Raw genomic sequence first — 23,363 nt, 5'->3', positions numbered from 1 at the left:
TTACATTGTAATCAACTGGAAGAGCTAGCAGGTTTTAACGCTGAGTGTGTTTTCTTATGATAAACACTTGTCAATATAACACTATCTTGTGCTTGCTATATCTTGTTTCCACCATGACCTTTCAAACCACATGCATGTTCTTTTCTCTCCCTCTGAGAAAACCCTAACAACATTCTAATCATCATGAAGAGCAATTAACTGTCTTCAACCAGCTGTGCTACTCAGCTCATCTGGGAATGGGATAAAACCTGCTCCTTAGTGCAGATCCACCTACCCAGGCATGGCTAACAAGGCTAGCGTAAAACAGTTTTAAATATGAAAAATTGGCACTTTTGCAAAGTTTGGAAGCTTTGGGTACAGAGCTATGGTATCTCTTCTAGTAAAGAGAAGCCTCTTTCCTGCTTGCTCTACAGTCTCTGTAAGATAATGTATTAGTTTTAATAATATGGTTTTTAAAGGTCAGAATTTGAAGAACAGCACTTGTTTGTTGACATCATTGCAGAAAGCAGCCTTGCCCTCACTGAGCAAAACTTTGTGGCAGTGGTATTCTCTGACTGCTGAAGAGTAATAGCTTCCTGAATGTGCAGTTGCTGAAAGAGCACTGGAGAGACTTTCAGAAACAATAGTTGGAAATTAATTGTATCAAATAGTATTTGGCTTCTTTCTTTTTACAAATCTGTGACTACACTCTGTTCTGTATCAGTTCACTTCCTAGAGCTCTTGAAGTTTTTTGTCTGTTAGCATATGAAACACAGAGCAAGTAAAATTAATCTGTATACAGGATGTTTTAAAAAATAAAAAGATGGAGGCAAAAATAGTAGTTACCATTTGATAACTTTTTTTGAGCTGCAAAATAAGATTAAAAGAAATCAAGCCGACCATATGCTGCTTCCTGAAATCATCAGGGGGTTTGTTCTGTATAACTGGAAGTATGCATAAAAGAAGTGTACCTTCATTTTTAACATACGTGTAGTTCAAACAAGAGAAGTATTTTTGGTTTCTGTTCTATGTGGTCATTTTATTAGCTCTTTTAACTGCCTTGCAGATTGCTCAGAAATTTAATCTAGCCAACCAAAATATCTATGATACATATAATGAAAATACAAACATAATCAATATATAGTGGGGTGGATCTTACAGAAACTTTTTGGAGTTCTCTGAAAAATATAATCTTATTTAGTTTCATTTCATTTTATTTCTCATTATGTTTATATATATACTGCTGGAAAAAAATTTGTTGTGATTAATACAGTTTTCACAAATATCTGAGTTACAATTTTATGAAACAGAATTAAACAGCTGCTGGAAAGTGTTGACTGCTTTCCTTCAAGTCTGAACCTTTGTCAAATTCCTGGTTTTTTTTAAACTCAGACCTTTGTTTATCCTCATGCTATATGTTTTCCAAACATTACTTATTTATACTGACATTTTCTGAGGAATAAACTACATATTATGGCCCATTCTATTCTGCAAGCTTAGTTGCCTAAAATTTAGTTCTTGTAAGTCTAAAGTCACTTTTCTTTAGCAGCCTAACCATGGGTTTAAACGCTGATGTATCAAGTGGTTTCGAGTTCACCCAACCCTTTGTGTGCAGGCATTAGAGCAGGAAGCCAGGTGCGAAATATTCACCAAGTCTCAGAAGTACAATTGTTTAAACAATCCACCTTTCATTAAGTACTGAAGCTCATCAACTAAATTAAGAGTAAGATTAGTAGTAGGTAAGCTGAAAAAATATCTTGGTATAGCTTCCATTGAAATTTCAGTTTAGATCTCCAAAGAAAGTTTAAAAGAATTGGGAAAAAAAAGGAGATTTAAAAAAAATGAATGAGACATGTTTTAATATGAAGGAGTAGGAAGATCCACAGCATGTTATATGTGTAGAGAGAAAATCTGCTCTTATTACACAAGGAACTAAGAGTAATTATTATAAAAGTCTTTCAACCATTTAAAAGAAGGTGAGGAGATCAGTTGCTTATAATTTTGCTATACTGAAAAAAACTGCTGGCAGAATCATTTTTGTTTTAATATTTGGGTGAATTTTCTTGAGGATATTTTTAGTGAAAACAGCAAAGCTGCTTCTGAGACAAATGGGTCTGTGCTGCATGATCTACTGTATTGGATCTGTCTGCAATGGAGTTCATTTTCCCATAGCAGCCCTCATGGTGCTGTGCTTTGCATTGTTAGCTGGAAGGGTGCCAATAACACACCAGTGTTTTGGCTACTGCTGAGCACATGATCAGCACTGTCCCTCAACTTTACGCCCCTGCCATCAAGGGTGGGCAAGATTCTGGGAGACGACGCAAGTAGGCCAGCTGAACCTAACTAACCAAGAGGATATTCCATACCATATGACATCAGTTCAGACATAAAAGCCAAGGGAAGGAGGAAGAAGAGGGGGCATTCCTTTTTGCAATTCATTTTTGCCTTCTGGAGCAACCACTACAGGTGCTGAAGTCCCACTTCCCAGGAAGTAGCTGAACATCACTTGTTGATGGGAAGTAGAGAATAAACCTTTTTTTTTTCTCTTCACTTGTGTACACACAAGCTTTTGCCTTTGCTTTAGTAAACTGCCTGATCTCAACCTGCAAGTCATTTTCCATCTTATTTTCTCTCCCCCGTCTGCCTGGGAAGGGGACAGAGTGGCTTGGTGGGCACCTGGCATCCAGCCAAGGTCAACCCACCACCTGACACCTGAGTTGTACGGAGCCAGCAGGAGGAAAGAACTATTGATAGACAGAGGACAAGCTCTCTGCCTCTTTAAACAAATGGAACATATTCCGCTGAGATTTTGGAGACTTGAGCAGAAAGTGGTATATCCCCCGCATGCTGTGGGAAACAGCTCTCCATCTTAGTGGATTAAGTGTAACAGTCATCTGCTTGGCCAACCAAGCTGATGGCCTGTAAATTGCTCAAGTTAGAGGGTCATAGTTATATGCCTGCGAGCTATAACAATTCCTATCCTGTGTGGGGCGAGGACATGCTCACTGTGGAGACTTGAGGATAGCTGCAGATGAGATGAAGCCCATGGACAAAATCCACAGGCTGTTGTTTTTCATTTTTGTGAGGTGCTGCTGGAAATTAAGGGCTTCCTGAATGCACGTATCTGACATGCCTACTCCAAGAGAATAGCAGATAAAAACACTAGTATCTTTTATTTTCAAGATCCTTGGGTGCAAGACATTTTATCTTTATTTCCCTCATGGATAAGCAAATATCAGTCTGCCTTTCAGATGGGTGAGGAAATGGTATTTGACTACCTGAAGGAGGCTACACTAGGTCACCTGGGTGTGAGCAGAAACATGTCTTGCTTATGCTTTTGGAATTTCTTTTCACAATCAATAAGTCATTCTAAATATCAGCCCATCACATTAACACAACTCCAAACAGAGGTTGATTCTCTGCAGCCCTGTACAGAGAGAGCTTCTGCTTTTACCACGGAAGTGTCCTGTGTGGCCTAAAACAGTAACAGATCTGTCAAATCCCAAACTGAGATAGGTAAATTTTTTCAGTGCTTGGCAAATGGCAGTGTGCTTTGGCCCTTGTGGAGCCTGGGTAATTATAGACTTTGGATAGAAGCTCATGGTTCAGGATAATGCAGAAATCTGTGAAATAAAGCTGGAATAAATTGTTTTGCTGTTGATTCAGAAAATTGAATGTCATATGTTTGGAAAAGTTGTGGAAGATCCAATTCCATGGTTATACAACAAAATCCCTGGATGACCTGTTCTGCTCCCAAAGGATGCTTTTTGGGCCTGGATGGTCCTCTTTCAGAAGTTTATGGATTGCATTCTGCCTCAGGATACTGGTCCATGAACAGCTGCCTCCTTAGACAAGGATGCATTCTATACCTAAAATGATGAGTACCAATTGTAATGGCAGTAAACATAGAGCTGCTATCTATGGAGCACAGCTCTCACTGTCAACATGATTAATGTGCTGCTCTTCTTTGTGAGATAGCCCTTTTCTGACTCAGAGGCTGACTTATCTCATGGTGCAATCCTGAGAACAAAAAAAAAGGCAGGTAGTTTTATTCCTGAACATTGTGAGAATAATTTACACAGATTATTTGGAACATTTTCACCCTAGTTACCCTGGCAGTAAACTTCATTAGGGTCCTGAAGATGATAGCTTAGAGGGTGGCCTGAGCATAAACTTTTATGATGCTCATAGAGAAACATATGTCCACCTCTACACAGTGAGTTGTTCAACTGGACATACACAAAAGAGAAGTGTTAGAAATATCAACAAGCAGCCTTCATGCTGCTGGAAAGAGTGCTGAACATGTGATTGCTACCGCATGAGGAGAAAATATTCAGCAATTGAGAAAGCCTAGAAGGAAAATGGCCTATACAGTTATTGAAATGCAAGCAGCATCTCCTGAATAATTACTTTTTTCATTGATTATGGATTATGCATGGCTTTGATGAGTGGTAGATTTCTGAAATGCAACCCATTGTCTAAGATATGTCTCAGCATGACCTGCAAAGGGCCTTTTGTGGCAGACTGAAACAAGGTATCATAGAACCATAGAATAGCCTGGGTTGTAAGGTACCTTAAAGATCATCTAATTCCAACCCCCTTGACGCATGCAGAGACACCTTCTTCTACAACAGATTGCTCAAAGCCCTGTCCAACCTGGCTTTGAACACCTCCAGGGATGGGGCACCCACAACTTCTCTGGGCAACTTATTCCAGTGCTTCACCAACCTCACAGTAAAGAATTCCTTCCTAGTGCCTAATCCAAACCTGATCTCTTTCATTTTGAAGATAGTTCCACTTGTCCTGTCACTACATGTGCTTGTAAATAGTCTCTCTCTATCTTTCTTGTAGGTTCCCTTCAAGTACTGGAAGGCCGCAATTAGGTCATCATGAAGCCTTCTCTTTTCCATGCTGAACAGTCCCAATTCTCTCAGCCTTTCCTTATAGGAGAAGCGCTCTATCCCTCTGAACAACTTGGTGGCCAGCCTCTGGACTCACTCCAGCAGGTTGCCATCCTTCCTGTGCTGGGGACCCTAAAGCTGGATGCAACACTGCAGGTGGGGTCTCACCAGAGAGGAGTAGAGGGGCAGATCACCTCATTTGATCTGCTGTCCAGGTTATGCATGGTACCATGCTCATGGGCCTTACAGGAGCACATTCCCGAGCCTTACAGGAGCACATTCCCAGGCAGGTTCAGGAATAGCATGCGGTACATATGACTTGGAAGATAAGACAAAAGATGTCCACAAGGAAGTTGTAATTGCCTGTGAGAAGTCTCGCTGAAGGCAGAGCAGGCACTTGGCCTGGATGAAATCTTAGCCTGTGGCTCCCTAGGACACAATATAAAGCTTGGTCCAATTGAAGACATACAGAATGAAAATCTCTCTGTTCTGAACTGCATCATTCCATGGGTTTTGGTTCATCTAGGGTGGAAAAATATCTGTAAGTAGGAATGAGAAGAAACATATGCTTGAGGCAAGGCTGAACATACATCAGAACAAATCCTTTACAGAATAGAAACAGAAGATTAGCTTTTCACTTTGAGAGCAATCACCTATATAGGATACTTTGTATGGATTAGTGTTCGAGAAACTAAGGATGTGGATGATCTGGATTTATTTTATCTATATTTAGAAGATATCTGGTTTGTATCACCTTGGGGTTTTGCTCATTGATTGGTGAATTTGCTTATGGGGAATGAAAAACTGGAATAAAAAGGGATAGCAAGCACAGAACTGTAGACTGTTCACAGTATGCAAAAAAGTGCCAAAGCAGAAGAATGGTATGGCTAAGTGAGGGACAGAAAAGGGACAGAAAAACAAAGAACTTTACTGAGGATAGTGTTATTTGGTAGTAACTGAGAGACTAAGGGTCTTTTTAATTTAGCAGTTGAGGTAGGACCATGGTTACGACTCAAGAGATAGGTCCATGCTATACATAAATAAATGTGCAGAGATGATTTGTAATAGAATCTGTGTATGCAAAGGCATGTTGTGGCTTCTTTGCACTTGAGGTCTAACAAAAGCTTTATAGGAAATAATTTAACCAATGTTTCCTTCAAGCTGACAGTTGGTTTGCTTTCCCTTGAGGCTATGATACATTACTTTTTTGCTCCTCTTGAGTCTTGTAAAAAAAAGCCAACACACATACAACCTAAGTTGCTTGTATTATCACTAAAGTAAGTCCTTTCCTTTTCATTCTTTGCTTGTTTCCACCGGGAAATTACAAGCAACAACATCCTTTCATAGGAATAAAAACAAGACTATGAATCACTAAAATCTTTTAAAGAAGTTAATTTCTTACTTTGACAGTGACTTACGTTTGGAATCTCTGCTGATGCCATTTTTAAAGTCAGTAAGAAAGATATAGCTGACCTTTTTCTGAAGCAGTACCAGGGACATCTGTGTAATGTTAACTTTATCAACAGTGGACACAATCAGTGGGTTCCTCAAAATGAGCACATTTTCTGATCATTGAACACAATAAATGACAAATAAATGCAGCTCACTTCACAATGCATTTGTGTAGTAACTAGTTCTTGCACATATTCTTGGGACTACTCCTAAGTATCCTCAAAAATACCAAATGAATGAACTCATATATTGCTTGTCAGACAGGAGTACTCCTACTTCATTTTCACTCTTTGTTTTAAAGAACCTTAAAATGTGATATAAGCACCTAGAAAGAAGACGAAGAAGAAATTAAAAAATTTAAAAAGTTAAAAAAGTAAAAGAAAATGTTTCCTAATACGTAAAACAAAAAAAGTGTATTCACTACTGAGCTCTATTTGGCACTGACATCTCTTTTTTTTTCTTTACACAATTTCAAATATTTAATTTGGACTTCTGTAAGGCCTTTAACATGGTCCACCACAACTAAATTGGAGAGAGATGGATGAACTGTTTGATGGATGAGAAGCTGGTTGGATGGTCACATCCAGAGGCTCAATGTCCAGACAGACACCAGTGACAAGTGGTGTCACTCAGGGGTCTGTATTGGGACCAGTACTGTTTAGTATCTTCATAAATGGCATAGACAAAGAGATCAAATGCACCCTCAGCAAGTTTGCAGACAACACCAAGCTGAGTGGTGCAGTTGACACATCTGAAGGATGGGATGCCATCCAGAGGGCCCTGTACAAGCTCAGAAAGTGGGCCCATGGGAGTATCCTGAAGTTCAACAAGCACAAGTGCAAGGTGCTGCACCTGGATCGGGGCGGCCCTGAGTATCAATCCAGGCTAGGGGATGAACAGATTGAAAGCAGCCCTGCCGAGAAGGACTTCGGAGTACTGGTGGATGAAAAGCTGGACATGAGTCAGCAATGTGCACTTGCAGCCCCAAATCCTGGGCTGCATAAAAAGTAGCATGACCAAGGGAGGTGACTCTCCCCCTCTACTCCATTGTGGTGAGATGCTAAGATCCCACCCGAAGTACGGCATCTGGTTCTGGGGTTCTCAGCACAGGAAGGACATGGACCTCTTGGAGCGAGTCTAGAGAAGGCCAAAAAAAAAGAAAGCTGTAGGTCTTATAAACTGATTTTATATATAGGCTGAGACAGCTGGAGTTATTTAGCCTGGAAAAGAGAAGGTGCTGGGAAGACTTTATTGTTGCCTTTCAGTACTCGAAGGGTACTTTCCAGTTAAGTTGTTCAACTGAGTACACACCATGCTAATTTTTCTTTTGTTCATTTCAGTGCAAGCTCAATTAGGTCTCTTAAACCATGGACTAGAAGCACAGTCAGTTACCATGATGGAGCTGGAAGCTCAGATATGGAAGATGCCTCTATTGTTGAGTGCTTATTAACCTATTTCCACTCAAAATAATGACACAGGTTAATCTATCATTGAAAATGTTTGACCTAACTTGACTGACTTTGCTCTATGAGAGTACAAGATTATTTAAGGAGTCAGAAAATCTGAAAAATGCTTTTAAAAGTTGCGCACTGTCTCTCCACTACTAATTTTTTGGTTCCCAGTACTTAAATTCCTGTGCTGTTAGTGTCCTCACAAGAGGTGTCATACTAAAAGGTATGGCACTTGGCTGTGAAAGTCGCAACCAAAAGCTACAATGGTAAGGACAAGGGACAAGAAAGTTTGACAGTGTGAACTGCAAGCAAAGTAAGGCTCAAACTCAAACAGCCACTTTGGCATATGCAGAACACATGCCTTCATTTGGCTCTGCACACTAAGCATGACTTTGGGTGTTGCACCTTGGATCATGTAGAGTCTTGAGGAGAAAGGGTGCTCCTTCCCTGAGACCACCTGAGAACTGGAAGGACAGAAACAGTTAAAGAGCTTGGGATGCCAGGATATTCACGAAGCACAGATAAACCCACAGAGAGTTTCAGAAGTGATAGCTAAATCAGATGAAGCTCCACATGAAAATGTTGAAAGTCCATTAAGGCAAATGCCATCACTAGTGGTAATCATTAACAATTGAACCAATTAGCTGCTGCTCAGCAAAAATGTCAGCAGACTCTGAAGTCTATCATTAAAGCAGGTGTAGATGTTTTGGGCTTGATACAGAAACTGGACTTTCACTGCAAGTAGGGTCAGCCTCAATTATTGTAAAAGCCTCCTCTGTATTTGAAGCACATGGCTTAATGTAGTCTCCACTGAAGTAATTTTTGCCCTATCCTGTCTAGGGCCAGAATTTCATTCTAGAAGTCTATAATTTGCTGCTTCTGCACTGGATATCTGCTGCTTAGAATGGCTTTATCCTTTACAGTGTAAAACAGTTTCTTCACAAGTGTTTACAGAATGAAATCATGATGGAAAACTTTAGCTTTCACAGCAGTTAAAATAATTTATCAATAATAGAAATTAACCTGCTATTTGTACTGCCATCTTATACTAATGTCTCTAGAGCCACTGTTTTATTCCACTGAAATATTACTGTCTTATTTCACCACCAAATTTTCTTTCTTTAAAAATGCTAAATTTCTCTGGCAGATGACCTTAAACGTATATTCAATTTCTGTCCAAATTCCTTAAGATACCAAAGACCCTTTCTTTAATGAGCACACAGACCTTTCAGAGTATATGACTGGGGAATTCTTAAAACATCATCATAAAATTGAGTTACATAGCCCATAAGGTTTCTGTAAAAACAAAACACATTATACTCCTGGTCTGGATTGAATGTGACACTAATTGCAGACACTATTGCTTCTGGCCCATTGCCTCAGGGTGCTATTGTTTTAAAAGTGATCTCAAAAGACAGTGGTGTCTTCAGACTAGGGAAACTGGGATTTGAATTCCTGGAAGAAGAGTGACTATCCTTTGGCTTTCTTATTCTAAAGAGGAACAGAATATGTCTCTAAGTAATCCTAAAAGCAGATCATAGTTAATAGTGTCTCAACAATCTCAAAAGAAGTTGAAAAAAAAGTCACAAAAATGTCAGAAATTCTCAGAGTTATCACAAAAAAGTAAAACTGTCAATGATAGATTTGTTACAGAAACCTGAAACTAGATTTTAGCATAAAATTGACAGTTTTATATTAAAAATAACCCTCTGTCATCTTTCCTAACTTTATAATAATCCTTTTGACTTATACTGAGATTTTCAGTTGAGGCTTCCAAATTTCTCCACAGATATCACTCATTATTTATATGACTGTGCTATATGTTGTACATTCCTGTATGTACGTACGTGCACATATATAGACATATATATGTACAGTCATATGCATGTGTGTAAAAACTCATGCATACAGAGTTTTCAAACACTCTGGGCCTGTATGCCACTGTTAACCCTTCAGAATTATCAGGCACCTGTATGTTATATTTTTAATCAAACCAGTCACGAATATTACTGCACAATAAGGTATCACAGACACACTGCAGACTGCTAACCCCTGCCCTTACAAAACAGAAGAGTACTTCAGTCTGGGTTTAACAGTATTGCAATATTTCTGAGTCAGAATGAGGAATTTACTTACAATTACAAGACAATTCAGAAAGTTGGTGTCATTTAGTGACTTGACTAGTAGACTAAATTTAGGCGATATGTGGTCTATTCTGTGCTGAAGATTGGACGAATCACTTCCTTGTCTTTTCTCTGATAATTTTGATCCTTCTTGCAAAGTGTTTTGAAATCTATTAAATACTGAATAAGCACTATTTAGAGATAAATTGGGACACAGATGTTTTTAAAGAGAGAGAGGCTATATTGCATAACAGAGAAAACAACTGTCTCCTTTTTTCCCCTCCAAGTCTTCCTTTTTAATGTCTGTGATTTCTCCTCAAAAGCTCATAAAAAAAGGATTCTAAATTTGCCAGATAAAGTTCTTTGAGTTGCAAACATTTAAAATTAAGTAGATTAAATATATTCTAAAAAGGTTTTTAGCACTAGCATTCAAGATGATTTGCTGAACTTTCCCCCCGTAATGTTGACTGTAGCTGAATAAAAATCCTTGCAAACTAGAAATGCATAAATAACTTGGGAGAATAAGCCTCATGTAATTATGAAAAATATGCCATATTTTCAAAAAAATTTGGTTTGATAAAATATTTTGAAAAAGAAATATTTCAAAAAATTATTTCTTTGAAAAACAGTTGTAAAATTACTGCATTTGTCAATAGCATGTCTTTCTCCTTCTCCCTGGCCAGAAGTATTTTAAAGACAATGACATTCAGTTCTCAAAAGTTTACCCAAGCACATTTTTGCAACAATTTATTTCAAAACCTTTCAAATAAAAACAGTGAACAGAAACATTTCAAGAAGCTCAGCATAAATATGTGGTTCTTTGTTGGTCATTGTGGACTTTTTTGTTGTTCACTTCTCCAGGAAATTATAGATACTCATATTAAAAAATGAAAGGGTCAATAAACAGACAGTAATTATAATGCCAAACTGAATGGCCATATTGCTATTAGACAAAAAATGTAGTTCTAATTTTACTCTCTGTGACATTATTTTTACTTACAAGCAATCCTAAAAATAAGCTTAAAGTTTCAAACAAGGAATGAGAAGTTAAATTACACAAGCAGCAACCATAGCAAATTTGACCTAATAACAATTGTTCAACAATAAAAATTTGGGGGAAAAAGTTCAAAGGTGAAAAAGGCACTATGACCGGCAGTCACTGAGATCTGGACACCTATTTTCATCCCTCTCTTGACAAATTCTTCCCTAATCAAAAGTAAAGAAAAGGCAGAATAAAAGCAGAAAGAGAAAGGCTAGCTAACATAAAACAGCTGTAGTGGGTGAGAGCAAAGGTCCATCTGACCAGTTTTCAATAGCGACTGCTAAAGAAGGGATCCACTGTAAGACAGCAAGTATAATTCTACTAGCATTTTCCCCCCTTTCCAAGAATAAGTCACTTAGGGATGCTAAAGGCTGTTTAACAACCTTCTATGCAGCCTTCATCCAAATGGATCTGATTTTTCTGTGATATTTTTGCCACGCAAAGTCACTAAGTTGTAAAAATCAGTTCCAGAGCATAGATATGCCCTCAGTAAAAATGTATTGTCTTCTGTTTACTCTATAAGCTTTGGCTGGTATTTTTTGGAAAACTCCATAAAAGAGTATGGCATAATACACACTTGAAGAAAAGTACAAAGATCAGTGTTTACAAAGCCATAGTGCTGTCTACTCCTTTATATGGATCTGAATCATGGGTCATCTACCGCCACCACCTGTGTCTCTTAGAACGCTTCCATCAACGCTGTCTCCGTACAATCCTAAACATCCACTGGTCAGATTATGTGACCAATACATCTGTTCTAGAACAAGCAGCAGTCACAAGTATTGAGGCCATGTTGCTGAGAACACAGCTGAGTTGGGCAGGGCATGTCTCAAGGATGAAGGACCACCGCCTTCCTAAGATCTTGCTTTATGGTGAACTTGCCACTGGCTGCCGCAAGAGAGGAGCCCCGAATAGAAGATACAAGGACTCCCTGAAACAACATCTCAACCTTGGCCATATTGATCAACATAACAGGTTTACTCTGGCCTCCAATCAGGAGGCCTGGAGACACACCATCTATAACGCTGCTGCTTCCTTTGAGAACGCACACAGGATCACCCTCGAGGAGAAAAGACAACGCAGAAGGAATCATGTCTTGCAGAATATTCCACCTAAGGAGTCTTTCTGCTGTGCCTTTTGCAACCGGGCATGTCTATCTCATATTGGCCTTACGTGCTTGTAACAAACGTGGGTAGAGTCTTTCCCAAATCTTCGTTAGCGAAGCCCAGCCATGATGATGATGACTCTACAAGCTTTGGCTGGTATTTTTATTATCTACTCCTAGTCATTGTGATGAGAATTAGACAATAATTATTTCATGAGTTGTATGGAGCAGGTAAACAAGAACTTATAGACCCTCCCCATATCTCTCCTTAGGAATCCCTTTTTGAAGATGTGGAGTCCTAAGGTGTTTAAGGAGCCTAGGCTGCATTCCTGAGGAGTGTGCCATCACACTATGAAATGCAGATGAAAAACCTCCGCATGTTCTGTGAAAGGTTACGTGTCATCCTCAGTTATGTGCTACTTGTCTTTTCCTGCTTGGGATCCTAAAGCAATGCTCAATGAATAAGTACATCATTTTTCACTCTTGTTTAAGAAAGCCTTTGAGAGTCATTTTCGTATAAAAGAAACCACAGTTTTGTGCCTCTTGTCTCTTGTGACCTCATTTTCTCTGTACCTTTGGCAATATGTGAAAATTGTAATAACAATAAATCTGCTCTCCTCAAAATGCTCCCACACTGCATTTTCAGCCTGATCTCAATATTCAACTGCTTCCGGTTGACACCTCAATGGTCTCTTTTCTAAAGAATAACCTTTTTGTATTGCTTTTCCTTCCACCTTGCCAAGGCCTTTAATACTTAGAATGTAAACTTCCATGGACACAGTAAGAGACAGTGTTTTCTGTAAACTGCTTGTGATACGAGAAAAATCAGGGTCACTGCGTTTTTATTTTTTTCGTTACTGTTGTGACCCATCACCATTCCCACAGAGTTTTGTTAAACAAATTCATTAACTCTTACAATTTCACTTTATTCCAAAGCCTTTAAAATTAAAGAAAGCATATAAGTTGGAGTTTGGGTGATTTGTCTGGAATTCTCATATAGTGGTGTAGTCCCAGTGATCCTGCATTTTCCACTGACAAACAGAGATAGAAGAAAACTATTCAATCTTTTCCTTTTTTTTTTTTTTTTTACATGAGTATTTTTCTCCTAAGTATAAATTTACAGCTAGTCTGCTCCTGAACTCTGTACACATCTATTTGTGTGGAGTTACACATTTGAGTCATAAATTAACCTGTTTCTGCAGAGGTTGCTGTCTGGAGCTATTTGAATTTGATCCCCCAGAGGAACAATATTAAAAGTTTAGGTGAAGACACATTAACATTGATTTTCATTCAATTTTGCTGAGACATACACTGGTAATTAACATCCATTTGCCAACTCTGGCACCTATCAAAGGAGTATGGAAACAAAATTTAAAAAAAAAAATCATTTCTGTAGTATAAAGTCAGTATGAAAGGGTTATTTTTTTGTCTCCACCTCCTTCTTTTTACTATAAGGCTATAGGAGTTAAGTTCCTTTTTAATAACTTGTCAAATATCTCAAAGCCAGATGGGATAAAGGCCTTACAAATACTACAAAACTTTATAGTTTGTATGTAAACAACATTTAATCATGCCTGTAAAACAAATAGAACTTTAAAATAGTATTAATAATGTTGGAAAAAAACATGTAAATATAAACCAAGAATAGGTTCTTGCATATTGTCATTATGTCATTATGTTTGACATCTTTTAGGTACCGGCTCTCTGGAATTTTAGCCTGACCTTGTAACTTTCCAAGAATTGTTTTCCTCCATGTGTCATTAGAGATGTCATAAGTGTGATCTTACATCTTCTCTGGGGAAGTGGAAAGAAGCGATGGCACACTTTGCTGAAAATGCCTAGTGTCTGAGGGACTCAGATATAAACTCAGTACAGAAAACACTCTTTCCTAGTTGGTTCTATTTAAATATATAGGGAAAGTAATTTTTTTTCCTATTCCTATGTTAATTATTGTCAAATTAAACACAGATGTTAAGAAATAATTGAAGTTTTATGGTTGGGCTCAATGATCTTAGAGGTCCTTTTCAACTGTAACGATTCTATGAGTAGATGATTTTATGTGGCAGAGCTACTTTAAGCTGTGAGTGGAAAATACTTTCTCATTCTTCCATAAGTTTGATCCTTAACTGGAGGAAAGAGACAAAATAAGTGTATTTATTTTCACAAATGTTATATCTAAGAGCCAAATGAATGAACAAAAAGCTCAGAGAAACTGAAGTATTTTCTCTCCATTTCAGTCTTCAAACTTTACACTCTAAAATAGTGATAGATTTACTTCTAGACATGATACGTCTCTTCAAAATAGAAAATGCATTTTTCTAAAACATAAGAAAATGAAACATTAAAACCAATGTTTCACGACCCCCCCAAAAAATCCAACTTATCTGATAGAGTAAGAAAATTTTTTAAAAATGGTGCAGATAGAGTGAAACTGTAGTTTTGACATTTAAAAGGTGAAGGGGTCTTTAATGTCTCCTTTGGATGCTAGTTTTTAAGTAAAGGATCAAGAAAAATCTTGAAAGCCTCTAAACAAGTTGGTCAGAGAGAAAAATGCTGGAACCAGGATCAAGAGAAAATATCTAGAATAATGGTTCATATATCTCTAAGGTGAATGTGAAAAATAAATTAGGGCGATTGAACTGCCATGCAGCTTTGAACAGTGGGCTCCTACGAGTAGGGGTTTTAGGGAAGTCACAGCACTACAACACAATTGCTATGTTTTGATTTGAAAGTAATTACCTAAAATATTACAAATAAGTTTCTTCCTGATAAGAAGGAATGCAAGCATTGTTACTACCTGGAAAAGTTTGACTTGCTGGTGGCCTATAGGCTTGACCTTAAATTGGTCAGCTTCAACAAATGAGTTTTTACGTATCTGCCTGTCTTTGTATATATCTGTATATATATACCTATGTTGGGGTGCGTGTGTCTGGCCCCAGCCCCAGGCAGGGAAAGGAAAGAGAGAGAGACAGAGAGAGAGGGGGAGCTTCACCGGCGCGGACTGTGCCCACGTGGGAGATGAGAGGGGGAATCTCAGAGCACACAAAGGAGAAGGACAATTCTAAGCCCGGGCAGATGGAGCTCACTTAGCCCTGTAAGGCCATCCATCTAAGAGAAGGTCACTCTAATCAAACCTATGTCTTGAGGACCTCACTGCTACTGTCCGAGCTTGCTAGGCCCTGGCAGATGAACCTTAGGATTAAAGGGTGGGTTCAGTTCCACGCACACTGCGTCTCACCTAAAAAATCCATTGCACAGGCTCGAAGGCCTTACCCGCGTTTGCAAAGCCCTGTAGTGACATCTTCTACAAATGCAGTCACACAAAGATCAAAAGACAAAGGTACACACCTGCCTCCAAAGGTGTACCCAAATTGACTCTCGCGTGCTGGAACATCAGAACCATGCTCGATTCTGTGGATAGTGGACGTCCTGAGCGTCATTCTGCCTTAATTGCCCATGAACTGTCACGTCTCAACATCGACATTGCTGCTCTCAGCGAAGTTCGCCTTGATGAGGAAGGCAGCCTTAGAGAACATGGTGCTGGTTACACACTCTTTTGGTCAGGTAAACCCAGGACAGAAAAGCATCTCTCAGGAGTCAGCTTCATGATTAATGAAGCCGACAGGTCACTCTGACCGCATTATCTCCCTACGCCTTCCACTACACAACAAGCAACACGCTGTCCTCTTTAGTATATATGCCCCAACTCTCCAAGCTGACCCTGCTGAAAAAGATAAATTTTACTCTGACCTGCACCGCCTTACCCAAAAGGTTCCTCCAGATGATAAGATCATTATCCTTGGTGATTTCAACGCCAGAGTAGGAAAGAATTTTGAAGCCTGGAAAGGAATATTAGGCAAGCATGGTGTTGGAAGCTGCAATGATAATGGTCAACTTCTGCTAGAATTCTGTGCGGAGCAACAGCTCACCATCACCAACACTATCTTTCAGCAGAAAAATAGTCTGAAGACAACCTGGATGCATCCTAGATCTAAGCATTGGCATCTCATCGATTATGTCTTGGTGTGACAGAGAGATGTCCGTGATGTCCACCACACCTGTGTGATGCCCAGCGCAGAATGCCAAACAGACCATCGTCTTGTGCGCTGTAAACTTAACTTCAATCTTAAATTCAAACCTTAAAGGGGCAGTATCCCAAGGAGGAGACTCCAAGTTAACAATTTCCAATCAGCCACAGTGAGAAACAAATTCCAGGCAAATCTTCAAACTAGACTTGAAAACCATTCCACAGATTCTACAGATACCTCTCCTGAAACACTCTGGCACCATATTAAAAACAGTATCCTGCAGTCCTCTGAAGAATCCTTAGGGTTCTCCCTAAAGAAAAACAAGGACTGGTCTGATGAAAACAACCAAAGGATCCAAGAATTGTTGAGGAAGAAGAGAACCATGCACCAAGCACACCTTGCACTGCCATTCTGTCACCTAAGAAAAGCAGCCTTTTGCATGCAGCAAGCTCCAACAGAAACTCTGCAACATCCAGAACAAGTGGTGGATCAATCTAGCTGAAAAAACACAATTATGCACAGACACAGGTGATCACAGAGGGTTCTATGAAGCCCTGAAAACAGCATACGGGCCTACATACCAAGCCCAAAGTCCTCTACTCAGCACTGATGGTCAAACGCTTCTAACAGACAAAACCTCCATTCTGAATTGATGGTCTGAACACTTTCAGACTCTTTTCAGTACTAGCCATGCAGTCCAAGACTCAGCTATTCAGTCCGTCACACAACAACTGGTGAAGTATGAATTGGATACTGCCCCCCCTCTAGGAGAAACCCTCAAGGCCATACAGCAGGTGAAAATCTGCAAGGCAGCTGGGGTTGATGGAATTCCATCTGAAGTCTGGAAACATGGGGGCCAAGCACTCCGTGTTAAATTTCATGAGTTTATAGTGCGCTGTTGGGAACTAGGTGAACTACCATCAGACCTTCAAGATGCAGTCATCATCACCTTATATAAAAAGAAAGGAGTTAAATCAGACTGTTCAAATTACTGTGGTATTACTCTGCTCTCCATTGCTGGCAAAATCCTGGCAAGAATACTCTTGAACAGACTAAAACCCGCTATAGCAGAAGGAATTCTACTTGAAAGCCAATGTGGTTTCAGAGCCAACAGGAGCACCACAGACATGGTGTTTCTTCTCAGACAACTGCAAAAAAAGTGTCTGAACAGAATGGGAACAGAATGAAGGTCTCTATGTAACCTTTGTTGACCTCAACAAGGCTTTTGATACTGTGAGCAGAAAAGGTCTATGGCAGATTTTGGAACGTTTAGGTTGTCCCACCAAGTTCCTTAAAATCATCAACTCACTCCATGAGGATCAACACGGCCAAGTCAGATATGGTGATGCACTTTCTGAGCCCTTTCTAATTACCAGTAGTGTGAAACAAGGCTGCATTCTTGCATCAACCTTATTCACAGTCTTTTTCAGCATGATGCTCCAAAGGGCCACGGCAGACCTCGATGATCAGGATGGTATCTATATTCAATACCATACTGACGGAAGCCTTTTCAACCTCAGGCGACTGAAGGCCCACACTAAGACCTTAAACCATCTTGTCCAGGAGCTGCTTTATGCTGATGACGCTGACCTTGTCACCTACACAGAAGTAGCTCTGCAGCATTTAACATCCTGCTTTGCAGACGCTGCTGAGTTTTTGGGCTGGAAGTCAGCATAAAGAAGACAGAAGTTCTCTATCAACCTGCACCTCAGGAAGTCTTCCATCATCCCCATATCACCATTGGCCAATCAGTGCTCAAATCAGTCCAGCAGTTTAATTACCTAGGTAACCTCATCTCCTTGGACGGTAAGGTCAACAGAGAGATAGACAACAGGTTAGCAAAGGCATATAGAGCTTTCAGAAAACTCCATAAAACAGTTTGGTGAAATAAACACTTGAAGAAAAACACAAAGATCAGTGTTTACAGAGCCATTGTGCTGTCTACTCTCTCATATGGATCCAAATCATGGGTCATCTACCGCCACCACCTGTGTCTCTTAGAATGCTTCTATCAACGCTGCCTCCGTACAGTCCTAAACATCCACTGGTCAGATTATGTGACTAATACGTCTGTTCTAGAACAAGCAGCAGTTACGAGTATTGAGGCCATGTTGCTGAGAACACAGCTGCATTGGGCAGGGCATGTCTCAAGGATGAAGGACCACCGCCTTCCTAAGATCTTGCTTTATGGTGAACTTGCCACTGGCTGCCGCAAGAGAGGAGCCCCGAATAGAAGATAAAAGGACTCCCTGAAACAACATCTCAGCCTTGGCCATATTGATCAACATAACTGGTCTACTCTGGCCTCCAATCGGGAGGCCTGGAGACACACCATCTATAATGCTGCTGCTTCCTTTGAGAACGCACGCAGGATCACTCTCAAGGAGAAAAGACAACACAGAAAGAATCGTGTCTTGCAGAATATACCACCTAAGGAGTCTTTCTGCTGTGCCTTTTGCAACCAGACATGTCTATCTCGTATTGTAACAAACGTGGGTAGAGCCCTTCCCAAATCTTCATTCGCAAAGCCTAGACATGATATCTATGTTAATCTGCTATTACTTTATTAAACATGGCACAAGAACATAAACTGTGACCAAACACAGGCTGCACAAAACTCGTGCAATGGAAATAGCAATACAATAACACAGGAAACCACTGATTTTTCATTATTATCAAATTGATATTAGCTACCCTAGAGAGCATATAAGAAATTGCAAAGAAGGATGGACATGAGAGAGAAACATTACTCACAGAGTAATGGAAGGCCAAAGCCCAACTAGACTTAAAATTGCCTAGTGACACGAGGAGTAATAAGAAGAAATTCTGTCAGCTTGCTGATAGAAAAATGTTCAGAGCAAAAAGTTCAGAGGAAATGTGGCACTGTTGATGAAAGGGAGAAGACAGCGCAGTGATGGATGACATGGATAAAACTAAAGTACTTGATGCCTTCTCCACCTCCCTACCTCAGTCCCTCTAGGAAAAGCCTGAGACCAGATCACTGCACAAGCCAGTCATGCTTGGGAAGGAGAAGAGCAGTCAAGAGTGGAATTGTCACAGGTTAGGAGCTACTTGAAGGATCCTGATGTGCTAAAATCCCTGGGCCTGGGTGAGATTCATCTGCAAGTGTTGAAGCACACAGTTGGGGTGATTGTAAAGCTGCTACTTACCTGCGGCCAAAGAAATTGAAGCAATCTGGAAAAGTCTCTTACAAAGGAAAAAATGAAAATAATATACCCAGCTATATAAATGTCAGGAAGAACCATTTGGGAGTTACAGGCTGGTCAGATTCAACTCAGTCCCTGGAAACAGATTCTTAGATGATATTTCTAAACAATTGTGCTTGGTCTAGATAGACAGGTTTTTTAAGAGTAGCTAATATGGGGCCGTGTTTTGGATTTGTGACCAAACCAGTGCTGATAATACAGGGATGTTTTTGTTAGTGCTGAGCAGTGCTTGCACAGCATCAAGGTATTTTCTGCTACTCACCCCTCCGAACCAATGAGGAGGCTGGGGGTGCACAAGAAGTTGTGAGGGGACACAGTCAGGACATCTTACCCCAACTGATCCAAGAGACATCCCACATCATACGGCATAATGCTTAGCACATAAAGATGGGGGGGAGGATGCCAGGGGGGCCAATGCTTGGGAAGTGACTGGGCATTGGTCAGTTGATGGTAAGAAATCATTTTCATTTTTATGACTTGTCTTTCTTGGGTTTTATTTTCTCTTTCTGTCTTATCTTTTTCCTTTTCCTTACTATTATTTTTGTTGTTTTATTGTTAAACTGTCTTTATCTCAATCCACAGGTTTTCTCACTTTTACTCTTCTTATTCTCTCTGCCATCCTGCTGTGGGGAGAGTGATGACTGTGTGGTTCTTAGTTGCTGGCTGGGGTTAAACCATGACAACACTGAAGAACAAGAAACAAAGGTTAACCAAGGACTGATCATGCTTATTAACTCAATTGTCTTCAGAGATAAAGTGACTAGTGATGTGAATGAAGTGACAATAGTGGATGTAATACACCTAACTTTGCTGGGGCCCTCAGCAGCACTCTCACATGTAAATTGAAGAGGGATGAGTTGTATGAATGTACATCTAGGTAGGCTTAATATTGGCTGGACTTCTGTGCTCAGAGGGTAGTAATCAGTCATATGATGTCCAGTGGAAGCTGGTAATCAGCACTAGACCCAGTGGGATGACAATGGCTCCACGACTATTTGGTATCTTTGTCAACAACCTCAATGATGAGACAAGAATTCTCAATAAATCTGTGGAAGATATTAAATCAAAGTAAATGTTTCACACAGTAAATATTAAAACTTCAATTCAGAGACATCTTAAGATGCTGGAGGACTGGGCCAAAAGGAAGGCCATGCAGCTCACATTTGACAAGTTCAAAGTTCTGTTTCTGGAACAGAATAACTCAATACAGCTGTGAGCTGACCAAATGGCCATGGAGGTGTAGCAAATACGTGGCTGAATCTAAGGCCCCAGTGTGTTCTCCTTAGAGATGAGGCAAACTGCATACTGATTTAAGTTAGGAGAATTTTTGAAGGAACTTACTCACTACTACCTTGTGAGGCTACACCTCAACCATTGTATCCAGCTTTTGGTCCCCCTATTCAAGGCTGATGTGGAGAAACTGGAGAGTCCCTGTCAGAAAGAGCCTATCCTATGAAGACAGGATGAGACAGATGGGGTTGTTCAACCTGGAGAAGAGAAGATCTCATTGTGACCTCCCAGTTCCTCAAGAGGGCTTATAAGAAAGGAGGGAGAGGGACTTTTTATATGGGCAGATAGTGACAGGACAGGCTTTAAACTGAAAGAGAGCAGGTTTAAATCAGATGTTAGGAAGAAATTCTTTACTCAGAGAGTAGTGACACACTGGAACAGGTTGCCTAGAGAACTTTTGGGTGCCCTATCCTTGTCAGTGTTCAAGGCCAGTTTGGAAGGGGCCCTGAACAACCTGATCTAGTGGATGGTATCCCTTGCCAATGGTGGAGGGTTGGAACTAGATGATCTTTAGGGTCCCTTCCAAACCAAGTCTTTCTATGATTCATTCTGTACCTGGACTTGCTGACAGGCAATGGCCACAAACTGCAGCTTGAGAGGTTCAAGAAGGGCATTATGAATATATTTTCCAGTACTGGAATGCTGAAAAATGGTAGTTCAGCACAGCACTAAGATTACACAGAGGAGTAGTGGAGTTTCCACTCGTGTGGGTTTTCAGGACACGATAAAGTGAATCTGATTTAGTGTTAGCAATACTCCTGCTTTGAGTAGGAGGTCGGATGAAATAATCCAGAGATCCTTCCAATGATTCCCTTGTTCTGATTCTAATTTTCTACTTCTTAATGCAGTGGAGTTTTATACTGTTTCCATGTTCTTAAGAATGAAGAAAATGTACTTTTACTTGTATCTATGTAGGCAGTGTTGTTGTCTGGGATGGTGGAAGTCTACATTTATTTTGAAGAAACAGGAAAAAATGGTGAAGAAGTTAGAGCTGATTTGTTATTTATCTGAGTAAGGTGGTGTCTATTACTTCTAGTAAGAATCTGACACAAGAATTTGGGTAGAGAAAGCAGCTTTTTGTTTCTTTGCTTCCTTCAGTTCAGGGATCAGGATCACCTTGGCACAATTATCTGGTAACTAAGAGAGCTATGGATGTTCTCATCAGTAAGATCTCAGTAAATAGAAGCTGTCAAATAGTAGACTGCAGAGAAGTGTTCTATATTACCAGCTACTACAAGAACACTTTGAGTTATAAATATCCATAAGCTTTAATGGAGAAGAGAACTGTGCCTGTCAGCAGAAAAAAAATACTATCAACCTGTGATGCCCTACACAAATAATGTCAAACCTGGGGCATGATGCAGATTAAGGTGCACTTTAAGCCATCTACTAAATGGAATATTAGCTGGGAACTGGATTTTGCCATCAATGAAACATAATTTAATATATCTGAAGGCCAGTATTGGTTCACCTATCTCATCTGCAGGTGCAGTGAAGGAAAAAAAAGCCTTTTGACTGTAAGAAAGTACTCCCTTCTATTACTGAGCTCAGCAGTGAGTTTTGATCCTGATTGTCTTCTATGGCAGCATCTTGAAAGGAAAATATTTTTAACTTTGAACACAGGAATACTCTCTGCTTCTCTGAGTATAATATCACTGTATCCCAGTGAAGGATGAGCAGTGCTTTCATAACTTTCTACTTTAAAGTAAAAAAGGATGTATTTAAGTTGACATGAACAGCTGATAGGAAACGTTAACCTGGGATTATCTTCCCAGGTAGATAATCTGAGTTTACAATACTAATTGATATTCTAATCTAATTTCTGCTGTTATTTTGCCATTTTACCCTTCACAAGATATGATCTTGCTTGATCTTGCCACCACCTATGCTAGGTTTACCCTACCTTAGCACTTTAAAAATTAGGCTAACAAGCTCTACCCACCTTCTATAACACCTTGAGAACTACAGAAACCAAAAATGCTAAGTATTTTAACTGTGCAGAAAAGATGTGTGTGAAGTGTGTGAAGTGTGAAGAATCTTTGAAAATCTTTAAAAATTTCCATGACTATTCCTAATAGAGAGTTTATTTGATTGCAAGCACTTTGACTCTTGGCCTGTTGTTCACCCCTGATTCAGACATCCAAAGACTCCCCAAAGTTTGGGGCCTACAGACAAGAACATAACAATAAACTGAAGGGGACACAACTTAGAGGAGACAAGGACAAAGCTAAGAAACTGCAGAGAAAATTGCCAATAATGAGAGTGGAGTTATGCAGAGTTTGGAAGTCAGAAATGAAGATAATGAGAGGTTAATGAATAGATCATAATAGAGGTTGTCCATAATGTAGATGATTACTAGACCAGCATTTCAGATTAAATTAATAAAGGAAAAGCAAGAAAGGCCAGTGATGAAGCATGCAGCTGAAGCAACTGAAGATCAAGTTTAGACCATTTTTTGCATTGATATCAAAGAAAAACAGCTAATTTTAAAAAGAGAAATTATAGCAATGAAAAGAATTAGAGACAATTTTAAAAAGAAAAATATATGGAGATAGAAAAAGATAGAATATCTGCATTGTATAAACTTACCAAAAAAATCAAAGAAAAATGAATAGAGAGCTTGGAAGAACTGCTGAAGTCAGAGTATAGCTCAAGCAACCAGTTAGAAGCCAGTTAGAAGGTCCTATTGTCACTGGGCTGTTATTTTCTAACCAAGTATGTACTACCTCTTGATTACATTGTGAGGGAATTTCATGCTTACACAA

The 23,363-nt window shown here is 39.6% G+C and overlaps 1 long non-coding RNA gene across 2 annotated transcripts in view; it reads right to left on the bottom strand.

Moving 5' to 3' along the window:
* The window catches only part of LOC135412067 (uncharacterized), a 107,774-nt gene that overhangs the window by 70,192 nt on the left and 14,219 nt on the right, over positions 1 to 23,363 (bottom strand). The gene's annotated exons all lie outside the window — the stretch shown is intronic.

The sequence above is a fragment of the Pseudopipra pipra genome, chromosome 3 (genome assembly GCF_036250125.1).
Source record: "Pseudopipra pipra isolate bDixPip1 chromosome 3, bDixPip1.hap1, whole genome shotgun sequence".
In the NCBI taxonomy this organism is placed as follows: Eukaryota; Metazoa; Chordata; class Aves; order Passeriformes; family Pipridae; genus Pseudopipra; species Pseudopipra pipra.
The sequence above is the reverse complement of the archived record's forward strand: the minus strand, read 5'-3'. Positions and strand labels throughout refer to the sequence as shown.